The following is a 10,938-nucleotide window of genomic DNA, read 5'->3' as shown; positions in this document are numbered from 1 at the left end:
TGGATGGTCAAGAAGGCTTCTCTGTAGATACAATAGATTGTACAGGATGATATGAAGAAGCTAGTCACACAATAACCTCAGACCGTGTTGCAGGGAGAGGGAAGAGTAGACACAGTCTTCAAGGCTAAACTTCACTTGGCTTGTATTTGAGGAGGAAAAAAAAGAACAAAAGCCAGGGTAGCTCAAGCTCAAAGCGTGAGAATGAGATACGTAGGAAATAAGAAGGCAGAAAAATATTATTGTAAAGATTTTGATAAGTGATAAAAACATATGAAGAAAAATCCCCAGTATTAAATACTTATCATAGACAAAATATGGGCTAATTTCTCTTACTTTACTATGTAAATGCAGAAATACAGTTGAAACATAAGTTCTCGAATGTGGATAATTTTGTAACTTGATTTTTTGTTTGAAAAAACATTGTTTTGTGCTGATATATAATTGTGTCACATTGTGATGCAAAATATAGCAGTCTTTTGTATAAATATGCCAAATTTATTTATTAAATACACTATATTTGCTTTTCATGATCATTTTTTTCTTCAGAGATTATTCTCATACATAAAAATTGTACTTATTTGTAATTATTGCCTCTGGTTAAATTATTAAAACGTAATTGCTGGATCGAGCAGTATGAACCCTCCTGGAGCTTTAGATTTTGTTGTGTTCCTTCCAGATGTATAAATATTGTCTTCCCAATCCATGGCTAAGCTTCCAAACTCACTGACTCTCCCCAAATATTACAGAAAACACAGCTACAATTAGCAAGCAAAAAATCATAACTTGGATTTTTTACTTACCATGTTTAGTGTTTATTTTAATTTTTACTAATTTTTGGCCATTGTTACTTTGTTTATAAACTGGCTTCTTCATTTTTAAAAAGCATTTTGTTCATTCAGCAGGTCAAAGTTTCTCACCTATTTCTGAATTTCTAGAATATGCTGTCTGTGCTTTATGGAGCTATTTCTGCTTTTGTATTAAATAACTACATGCAAACGTCCCTCTTGATTTCAGACTGAAAATTGTATTTTATTTAATTTTAATGCAATGCCAGTGTTCAACATGCACTTGTTGTTTCAATAACTGGCAGCATTTATGCTAGTAGTTACTATTGAACAGTGAATGATCTTGAATTAGGTTAGCCTTTGGATTTATAATCCTTAGGATATTTTTCATTAAAGTAGCAATTATTGAATTGATAGTTTTGATAAACTCGAATGTTTAAAATTCAGTTGACTGCATCATGAATTATTTCATTATCATGTTTCCTGTTTTCCTATTATCATTTTGTAATCATTTGATTTTTCTTTAGTGGTGAGTTTTTATTAATTACAATAGAAATTGATCTGCAGTTTTGTTTAGATAGTTCACACTTCATTGCGCATCAGAATGGGCAGGAGTGCTTATAGAAGCAGAAAGAACATTTCATCCTGCAGATCTAAGGTAAGGTCCAAGAATTTGCATTTCTAACAAACTTCCAAGTGAAGTGAATGTGGTTTGTCTTCAGACCACATTTTATTAAACACTGGTCACAATGACCTTCAACATGTATCACGTTGGAAAGAAACAACAGCTGCTTTTTCACAGAGTTTCACTGATAAAATTGGTCTTAGCAGAGACCATAGGAATGAACTTTGAGAAGGAATTTTGCCTACAACCTTGTAGGAAGACTGCCTTAATGCCTTGCATTTTCTCTTGCTGAGAAATCCCCCTGTAGAGAGGCCACCTCTGATAGGATTTTAGAACTTTTTCTGCTTTAAAGAACCAAGTGAGTTCTGAAGAGAGAAGAGAGAGAACAATGAGGGGTATGGAAGTGGGATGCAGGTGTGATCAAATGAGTTCCATCAGTTCTCCCAAGCTCCCCAAATGCAGAAGCTGGCATTTTGGCTCTCCCTGAGGTTGTCTCAGAAGGGAAATGTCATGAAAGTTTATTAACTGCTGCTTAGGACAGTGCAAGTCCCATGGGGCATTAACTTGAACAAAATTTTAAAAACCGTGTGCCAGCTTCAAGTTGGCAATTTTGAGTTCACTTCACTGTAGTCAATGACGCACCTTCACACAGTGAGCGCAATAGAGACAAAGAGGTGCCTTGCCACTGCAGGAGAGAGAAAAGAGTCCTCTGAGATGAAATGTTCACATAAGAAGTGGAAATGGTTTGTCGTAGTCACAAGCTGGCTCTTTGGGGTTCACTTTCCTATAGTGAGTGAACTGAAGTATGGTACCCTAGCAAAGAGTCGCAATAAAATTAGAACGATCATTTAAAAAGGGCAGGGGGAGAGAGAGGCGTAGAGAGAGAAGGAGAGTTCTTTCTTTAGTGTGTGTGTGATAAGAAGCTTAACAAAAGTGGGAAACGCTTTATATGGATGTGAGTTTTCATGGCAGTCTCAAGCCGACACTCAGTTGCCTTTATTATAGACGAAGCTACTTTAGCAAGCAAAGAATAATGGAGAGGCAGAGAACGCTGGAAACAAGTCAGGTGGGGTGGGGTTAATCTATATATTTTCATTGTGTTTTTACACACCATTTCTTTAAATGAAAGCGTATGTAACTCTTTCCCAGAGTTAAATCCTTGATGTTCTTTTTGAAATGTGATTGAATAGAAACAGTGATACATAAAATAATGTTATATTTTATGTTTAGGGTCAGAAAAAATCTATACATATAAGAGAAAATGAACATAGAGGGAGGTATTGAAATCTTAATCATTTTAAAAAGATTACAACATTTTATAGTGGTAAAATAAGCAGGACTTTCCTTTTTTATGTACAGGAGCCATTTGCTTTATTCACATGGTGTTCTATTTTTATTTATATAATTTTAGCAGATATATATATGGGATGCTAAGGTGTACTTCATTGTATGTATGCATGAACATGCAATATAACCAGGAGAAACATACTTCTCTCTTCAAAGATTCAGCATTTCTTTACAGTGAAAGCAAGCAAAATCCTGTCTCCTGATTTGTAAAAATAGAGCGAAATCCCATACGCTGACACTGTCTATAGTCACTCCACAGTGCATGACATTCCCCAGCATTTCTTGCTTTTCTAGTTTTAGTCTAGCACCTATCAATTAGTATCTGTCAATGCCCTCCTCCAGACCACCACCCACTGACTTTGGCAACCAACTTACAGTTTTTATTTCTGTGAGTTCACCTATTTTTAACTCTCCACAAACGAGTGAGATCATGTAATACTTATCTTCCTATCCTTAGTTTATTTCACTTAATATAATAATCTCCAGTCTCATATTTCCTCTTTCAAATGACAGGATTTTATCTTCTTCTAAGGCTGAGTAGAATTCCATTGTGCATATGTACCATGTGTTCTTTATTCATCCATTAAGTGAGTGACACTTCAGTTGTTTCCACGTCTTCAGTATTGTGAATTGCCGTCCAATAAACATACAAATATAGACGACTTTTCACCAAACAATTTTCATTTCTCTGAGATATGTGCCTCGCATTCGGATTGCTTTGGTATAGACTTAGGAGAGCAAAAATATGGTACTTCTATTTTTATTTCTTTGTAGAGTCACCAAACTCTTTTTCATAATGAGTGTAATAATTTACATTCCGATAAGCAATGTGGCAAAATTCTTTTTTCTCCATACTCTCACTAACTCTTGACATCTTTTGTCTTCTTGATTAGAGCAAATCTTACTGGAGTGGGGTATTATCTATGTGAGCTTTTGATTTGAATTTTCCTGATGATTAGAATGATAGTAAGCATTTTTTCATATGCCTGCTTACACCATTTGTACATCTTCTTTGGAGAATTGTCTTTTTAAATCTGCTGCCTGTTTTTCTTGTTTTCGTTTTTTTCCATTCAATTATTAACTTATTTTTTAAAAAAATGTTTTGTTTATTTGTTTAAAATTCAGAGTTTCATAGAGCACAAGAGAGTGAGCCAGAGGAGAGCCCAAGAGAAAGAGATAAGAATTAATACGAGAGACAAATAATTTTCCAGGGCTGGTCCACTCCCGAAATGGTTGTGACAGCTAGGGTCATACCAGGTCTGAATCAGGCACTAAAAAATCCTTTCATGTTCCCCACGTGGGAGCAGGGACCCAAATACCTGGGTCATCCTCATCTGCCTTTCCTAGGGTGTTATAGGGGCTGGATCAGAACTACATCATTTAGGTTTGTTGGTATAGGCCATGTTTCCTGACTTCATGTTCAATGCTTTCTTTCCTTTCGTGTCACACTGCCTTCCTATCACCAAATTTTGTGTATAGATGGTAAATGTCTCTATTTCACACAATTGGTAACTGATCTTTTAGAGTACATTGCAAACTATTGAGATTTCACTATATTCTGTTGCTAATAAACACAGCACATTTATTTATATTCTTTTGGCTTCATTATATTGAAAATAGCATAAGAGGAAAAGTATTTGAAATGTAAAATCTAATTAAAATGCAGATGGGCAGAGATAGGAGAGATGGAGAGGCACACAGAGACAGAATTTTTCCATTTACTGATTCGCTCCCCACATGCCTGCAACAGGGGCTAGGCCAGTCTGAAGCCGGGCACTCAATTTGGGTCTCTTATATGGGTTATAGGGACTGATTAGTGGGGCCATCAGTCCATCATCTGCTGCTTTCCAGTAACATTAACAAGCAGCTAGATTGTATATGTGAAGTGGCCTGGACCCATAGCAGGTCCTCTGATATGGAATGTGGGATGCCCAAGCTGTGACCTAATCTACTGTGCCATAATGCTTATACCTATAGCTGAAATGTTTATTATATTGTCACATCACTGTTAAACAGAGAAGTATCATTTATTAATCTGTTTTCACAGCCAAAACCATGAGTAAGAATTCCCTTACTTCAGGAAATAGCTGGAATGTATGTTAAGTCTGTATCAAGATGCTTCATATCATGTAATTTGTCTTTTTATTCCACCAATTCTTTTCAAGTGCTTTTCTAGTAGGAATCTGCATTTATTAAATCCCTCCACTTTTTATTCTGTGACTCAGTCAGATTAGCTATTATCTCTAATACTAGTATATATCCCTTTCAAACTGCTAATTGCTCTTCATGAAGGGATTCCTACTGAAACATAAAGAATGAGTGATGAATAAATGATTGGTGATAATCATTCCCTTTATTACAGTGAAGAGATTCTTTACTTCCTTGTATGCTGTCATAGTTTCAGGTTAACACAGAGTCTTACTGTTAAAAACCTCAGTCTCTTGTCACCAACGTTACCATTCATTTCTTACCAAGCTATTAAACTGGCTATTACATTTTTTAAAAAAATGTTTCAGCATCATGTTATATTTCTGCCGTAATGTGATGTACAAACTGAATTGTCATGACTGGAACAGATGCTAAATGACTTCACCCAAGTCACTTGTGTCCTATTTTACATTTTACTCGTGAACTGTCTAGTCAGAGAGGACATTCACTACCCAGCTCCAACTTGCACCATATGTCTTCAAATTCATTGGATATAGACTTGTGATCAATTTACTGTCCAGCTGATCTCACCATTGCTTTCTTAAAATTTAAGTGAAAGGGAACATGCAAGGCAATAAAAGTCTAAGCTGTAATAATATGTGTTCACATATTTAAGTTTTTAGTAGAATTAATTTTCTGTTAGTGCTACTCAGGGAATAAGCAATAATTTTTATTGGCTGAAGCATTAAACTGCATAAAATTATCAGTTGATTTGCGCAATGGAGTGAATTCAAGGTGTGTTTATGGAAAGTTTATATATTTCAGAGAAAGTGCCATTAGAAAATAGGGGGAAAGGTATTAATTTGAAATTTGGACGTGCAAGGCTACTGAGATAACAAAAGGAACTATATTAAAATTAAAAATTGGCCATGGGAACAAGCAACTCTGAAGGGTGACAAATTGGGAAGCAGCCTTCCAAGAAATATGTCCTTTGACCCAGTACTAGTCAATAAACCTTGCAGCAACTTTAGTGTACATTGGTCTTCTGTGCGCACTCCTCTTTGCCTTTCTAACCTGACTCCCTTAGGAGATGTGTTAGCATCTCTGAAGACACAGGTCTATGGCAGTAGCGGCTCTACTTACACAACACACGCGCTTTTCAAGGTTTTGACTTGAAGCAATACAGCAAATTAAACCTTAAAATATGTGCTTCATTCCCGAACATTTCATTCAGTTTACCTTGTGTAATGACTGTGTTTTGAATGTAAACATCAAATCTGTACTTCCGTGTTAAATGTAGAGGCAGGACTTTATTAAGAGTTTTGAATAGAACCTCTACTAGTAAAGAAATAGAGATCATTCACCCTCATTGGGAGCAGGAGAGTGGAAGGCAACACACCTGCAACAATAATTAGGAAACAGTCAGAACTTTTTGTCATTTGCAAAGTATTAAAGAGGATAAGATCGATTTTCTCCTGGTTTTGAGGAAAGGAGAAGAATCACCAGTCAAATGTCTGAGAACTGAAACTACTCTGTTTCAGGGTGTTGGCTACTGAGCACAAAGAGATCTCATACTTCTGGCGATTACAGTTTCCCCTGGGTTGTTCCCCTACCATGCTGATCAGATATAACTCTCAAATCAAATCAGAAAGAGAAATTCTGGGTTTAGTAACATAAAGGAGACACAGATGTATGTTTCTTGTTGGGGCCATGGAGTCAGCAGTGCCCTGTGAGGTAATTACCCCCTCTGCAGCATCACAAAATCACCTGCCTCCTCCCTCACTCTGCTTTGGAAATTGATGGTAAAATTGGCATGAAAATACAAATATTCCGATCTCTCCATGATATGTAGGTGAGTACAACATATTTCAGATACAAGAGGGTATTGGTCAGAATCCCCTAAATTCCAGTCATTATGTTGTATCTTTAAACCTTTTTAATGGTTAGATATCAGGTTTTTTTTCTTAATAAATCCAAGTAATTTACTTATAGTATTATTCTATTAGGCATTAAAATTGTATGTCTTGGGCTCGGCGGCGTGGCCTAGCGGCTAAAGTCCTCGCCTTGAAAGCCCCGGGATCCCATGTGGGTGCTGGTTCTGATCCCGGCAGCTCCACTTCCCATCCAGCTCCCTGCTTGTGGCCTGGGAAAGCAGGAGAGGACGGCCCAATGCATTGGGACCCTGCACCCGCGTGGGAGACGCGGAAGAGGTTCCAGGTTCCCAGCTTCGGATCGGCGCGCATCAGCCCATTGCGGCTCACTTGGGGAGTGAATCATCGGACGGAGGAGCTTCCTCTCTGTCTCTCCTCCTCTGTGTATATCTGGCTGTAATAAAATGAATAAATCTTTAAAAAGAATTGTATGTCTTTTTTTTAAAAAATGGAAGAGATAACATAATATGGTTTAAAATGGATTTATTCTTGAGTGTTTGTATACTAGAGAGCACATGTATTAACTAGTTTGTTTTAAAATAATTTCAGGCAAGTTATAACAACTATTTGTACAGAATTTGCCTTGCTATAAAAATCTTTTTTTTTTTTGGTTAATTGCCTTATTTTTAATGTTAACTTCTTGCTGTAGTCTTTATATTGGTTTTCAGTTTTCAATGTTTACACACATTAGGGTTTTGTAGACAATTCTCATGTTACCCTTAGTTAGCCAACTGCAAGTACATTATTTATTCTTTTAATATTTTCTCTAGAGTAAATACCTCTGGTTCCTTAATTATTCCTGTTGATTTCCTCTGAACCTCCTGCAGTATGTCTCTCTTTTACTTATAATGAGATCCCCAAACTGAATGCATATTCCTGCTTCGGTCTCTCCTGAATCTCAAAGAGGGGACTCTTCCTCTGTTTCTTAATGTCTTTATGTATTTTTTTTTCCTGTGCAGCATTGGAATACCGATGACCTTCTTCACTTACTGAGTTTCGGTACAAACCTGCTCATAATTACATTATGGTAATATTTAAACTATCTCATAAACAAAAGCTCAGTCTTTGTCTTCTGAGCGGGAGTTATGGGAAATGATCTCTAGTTCTTTGAGGCCAGAGTTTTCAAATTTGTGTCATTATGTTTCATGGTGACCCAGCCTCGCATAACCAGATTGGGCAGTTAAGTTCTCTTCTACGGCTTTTCCAGGTTGCTTCAGAATTGCTTAAGCGTCAGGAAAGGAAGAGTCTGGCAAAAATGAATTCTTCAAAACAGGGAAAGGATTTCAAGTACATGAAAGGGAAATGCTCATTTTTTATATTAAATGTCCATCTTTTATATTAAAATGTAGAGTTTATACACACACACGTTCTGTGATTGGGCTTCTTTAGTCATCTGTGTAGTGTTGCTTCATTAATTTCTCTGAGGCAGTGTTTTAGAATGCAGTCTCCCCTTGGAAGCCTCTATGCCTTTCATTACTCATAGGACAAGATCCCAACTATTTATCTTGCCGTATAGGATGGCTCCAGAGATGCTTAGACTTGGGCTTTACCCCCACCCCTTTTTAGGAATCCTAATGCAGGTGAGTTTGAGTATATTTTGACACTTCCATATTTTTGCACATGAAATTCTACTCAAAGTAGAGCTTCTTTTTTGTGGGACTTGATGGTTCTTGTAAAAGCCTTTTAGAAGCCCCTTAATAATTTTCTTTGTCATATTCATTTAACCATATCACTTCACTTATTGCCTTGTATTATTGGATTCCTCTTTATATGTGTACCATGTATATCCCACTCAAGATGGTCAACACTTACTTGTTAAGGATTCTGTTTTCAGTTTGTCTTACTTTGCACACAATAAATTCTCTCAGAACTAATGACAGCTGATTTCTGCATGGTCTGTAATGTTCATCGTAATGAAAAGCATTAATATTAGGTATTTGTAACTGTTAAGGGTTGAATTGTGTTTCTTTAAAATTCATATGCTGAGATCTTAGTCCCCAGAAAAGCAAAGTGTTTTTTTTGTAAGCAAGGTCATTGCAGAAGATGAGGCCATGCTGTAGTGGGTGGAGTTCTAACACAGCATCACTGGTGTCCCTAAGAAGGGTAAGACACAGAGGTATCTGGAGCAGATCCTCCCTTGGATGTTTAGCAGCTGCACAGGCCTGCATTTTCCTTCTGGACTTCTAGCCTCCAAAACTGTGAGAAAATCCTTTTCTGTTTGTTAAGTCACCTGTTTGGGGTATTTTGCTATTACAGCACTAGCAAACTTGCACAATAAAGAACTAATAGTACTTCCTGGAAACAATACTGAGCAGTGTTACAGTGTTTTTTTCTCTTCTAAAAAATTATTCTTTTGACACATAGATAACTACTTTAAATTAGTTAAATGGTATTTAACATCTCTTTGAATACAGAGTATTGTAAATCCTAACCTGAAAACAACAGGCTGTGTCATTATAGCTAGAATAGACAATTTGTGAAGTATATCTTCTGCTTCTATGGCCTTGACTTGAACATTCTTTCCCTCTGATAGTTTCCACTTACGTTGACATATATTTGCTGTGCATGATGAAGTGACAAAAATCAGTAATAAAAAACATATGACTCCTCTACTTACAAAAGGACTTTATTTTTTTGTTGCCTATTGTGATGAAATTTCATAATATCCCACAAAACTATTGCAGTAAAGATGTAATTATTTCTTTATCCATTTGTGTTCTGCCTGTAGCTTTGGGAATGCTGTTGGGCATATAGGAACATCTCTAAAAGCTTTGTTCTCATAGAAAAATGAACTTACATGGCCACAAGTTCTAAAACATTTCCTCTCCTCTCCTAATGCTAATAACCAATGAAATGAAATAAGCATTCCATTGTTCTTTCACATATTCCTCCCCTTAAGATCATATTTTGCATTTAGAGCATCAGTAGCATCCTCCTACTGTTCTCATGGAATGGTTGAATGAATAACATTATTCAAAGAAGAAACTTGTAATTCTGAAGTTATGTGTGAAGACAAGAATTGCTTTAATGTGAAGTAGGAACACTAGCCACAACCTTGAAGACAGATTTTTGAACTGGAGAGCCATGCTCTTAGATGTGTGCACAGACAGCGTAACTGCCCTGTGCAGAGACTTCACCTGCTCTGACTTCGGCCAGGACAGAAGTGTTGAGGGTTCAGACTCAGGTAGGAGCTGTGCAGGATGAGAAGACGAAGGGTAAAGGTTGTTGCACGCACAGAAATAGGTAATATGTTAATTTGGAGCATGAGGAAGAAAATGATGGACAGTTCCTATTTTGTTTTTATTCTTGAGATTATTAGCAGAAAAATCCAGAAAAGTTTGTAAGGAATCATTGCCACTATTGTTCTTGTTATCATTATGTATTGGTCCAATGGGAGATAAAAAAACAGAATCTATGTTTTTAACGTACAATGAATTTAAACATGAGTAGAATTAAATCTTTGGTTATGTATTTTGAGAAAAGTATTTAAGCATAGGTACAATATAATACTGAAGAGCTTACAGAACTCGATCTGTCCATAATTAAATTTATTTAGTTATAAGAGAGTAATACAAGATTGCTACATCATGGAAAATCGTCTATGTGGTTAATATTTTATCAATTATTTGATTACATAGTAGGAGATGTTACACTGAACATTTTAACAGGTCTTGGATCACATTACTATTATTATTAAATTAATCACCAATTTGACTGCAGTCAGTTTTGTACTTTAACTAACATGAAGTGGTCTTGTCATCCCAACTATATTCATTCCTGGTTAATCATTTTTTGTTCTGGTATGACCAAAAAAAAATGATAGAAAGAAAGAAAAAAAGGTTTTCTGTAAGTTTTAGTTTGAATACATGATTTTAGATGAGTTTTAATGAGGAAAGACATACAGGTTATAATTGTTTATCTTTTGATAGTCACCAACAAATCACAGCCCAAAGAGATTCTTGCCAATGTTCAACTTGCAACACACAATATTCAAAAAGACACGGAATAAATGAAAATAACACTTGGAAATTAAAAAAAATGAAATTAGAAAGAAAACAGACAAACGGATATTCTTTACATCATATAGATAATATGTAATGAA

Source organism: Ochotona princeps, chromosome 5 (genome assembly GCF_030435755.1).
Source record: "Ochotona princeps isolate mOchPri1 chromosome 5, mOchPri1.hap1, whole genome shotgun sequence".
In the NCBI taxonomy this organism is placed as follows: Eukaryota; Metazoa; Chordata; class Mammalia; order Lagomorpha; family Ochotonidae; genus Ochotona; species Ochotona princeps.
Note: the sequence above shows the minus strand (reverse complement) of the source record.